At 53.0% G+C, this 1775-nt stretch overlaps 1 long non-coding RNA gene across 1 annotated transcript in view; it reads left to right on the top strand.

Moving 5' to 3' along the window:
- The first annotated feature begins 439 nt into the window (after positions 1–439).
- LOC106886360 overlaps positions 440–1775 on the top strand; it is a 48091-nt gene continuing 46755 nt past the window's right edge. Inside the window, exon 1 of the long non-coding RNA XR_001411640.1 lies at positions 440–1099. This is a non-coding gene — a long non-coding RNA (uncharacterized LOC106886360). The remainder of the gene's footprint in view (positions 1100–1775) is intronic.

The following is a 1775-nucleotide window of genomic DNA, read 5'->3' as shown; positions in this document are numbered from 1 at the left end:
CGCCCGCTTTCAGTAGCTGCGAATCCCGAGACCGGCATCTCTCCCCCTCCCCAAATCATATTTATCTGAGATTATGTCAAATTTCAGTGATCGGAAATGTCTTGCCCAAGAGCCATTCCCGCTGGAAAAAAGTCAAAAGGGTTCCTGGCATTAAAACGACCTTGCGTCATTCCTGATGAAATTAGCAGCGCTGCATGTTTAGAGCTTTGCTATGGATGCACTTTGGTCGCAGTAAGAAGTAAGAGATTTGGGGTTTAACCCCCCATCTGAGCGGGGGCCGCCCGCTTTCAGTAGCTGCGAATCCCGAGACCGGCACTCGAAAGCGCCTTAGACCCGCAGTCCATTTTTTACTTGTCTCTAAGTGCAAGCAATGGGAATTGCTAACCTCGGCTAAGAAAATTTCATTTTCCCCATCCTGCTAAACGGTTCTGGTCGACATATGTTTGTTATCAGAGAGAGGTGCTATGAACACAGAGCCATTTTCTTAGCAGCTCTTTGACTCTGTGTTACCATAGTCCCACACGGTATTGGTCCTTTCCCGTTGGGAAGTCATGAATAAGAGACTATGAAGCTTGCACGTCAGATCTTCCTCAATTAATCCTCCATTAGCATGTTTGGGATCCTCTACTGGATGGTTAACAGCAGCTTTGGTAACTGTATGCTGTCCATACCCAATTATGCTCTGCTAAAAATGAACTCTGCAGAACAACCTTCCTGAGCTGTCAGTGTCTCCCGTTTTCCTATTTTAACGCTTGTGTGTAGTGGCAGGCGACAGATGGTGTAGATCAGATCGATTTGATTGCATTAGGCGATTTTTTTTTCCTCCTCTCCCCCCCGACTCCTTTTCTGGAAGCCCACATTCATCTGAGAGGCGATCGCCGGGGACACGGGAAGCAAGAGCAGCCGCCGATGTGTGAAAGCAACGAGACATGGCCAGCCAGAGGCGCCGGGGTCCCTTCCCGGGGTTTGTTAACATGGTAATCCGGCACCAGGAGAGAAAGCTGCTTTCTGCTGCCCAGAGCCCATTCCCCATCACACATCAGATGACTCCCTGGTTTTACACACAGTTGGAGTTCTGCTCGAAACCTGGATTTAAAGGGTAAGCGCTTCAATAGAGGTGGATTTCTGGTGGTTACTCGGGTAGGTGGCGAAATGAGCGAGCTCCCAGCGATTTTAAAAAGAGGTTGCCTTTGAGCGGGAATGAATATTTTCTTCCTTCCTCCTGTCTTTCTCTCTCTCTCTCTCTCTTTTTTTTTTTTTTTTTTTTTTTTCTCCGCGCCCCTTTCACCAGAGATCCCCCTAATTCACTACAATTTCTCGCACGGAAAGACATCGCGCCTCTCTATTGACGGATGGGATCGATATTCCCCCTCTGAAATTTGCTTTTCGTGGCAAACCCGAGCTCTGCTCAGAGCTCCGCTCCTGATAGCTTAATTGTTTAATTCCCTCCAGCCGTTTCCCTCCCTTCTCTTCCCCCCCACCGCACCGCACCCCCCCCGGGCACGGCGGAGGCGGTGGAGGTGTCCCCCGGGGCCCTTTCCCGGCCCCGCCGGGCTGGGGCTCCGGCACCCGAGCTCTTTCGGCGGAGGAGCGGGGCGGCAGCGCGGATAAAACATGGCTTTCCGCAGCCCGGTGAACAAAGGTATTTAATGCCGAGGCGCGCCGCCACCGGCACCTCCCGCATGCGGCGGGGAAGGTGCGAGGCGGGCAGCGCGGCGGGGGTTTCGCTCCGGGGTGCTCGGTGTGCCCGGTGGGGGGGTGTTGGGGAGGCAGGG

This window comes from Calidris pugnax, unplaced genomic scaffold (genome assembly GCF_001431845.1).
Source record: "Calidris pugnax isolate Ruff unplaced genomic scaffold, ASM143184v1 scaffold18, whole genome shotgun sequence".
NCBI lineage: Eukaryota > Metazoa > Chordata > Aves > Charadriiformes > Scolopacidae > Calidris > Calidris pugnax.
Note: the sequence above shows the minus strand (reverse complement) of the source record. Positions and strands in the feature narration are given on the sequence as shown.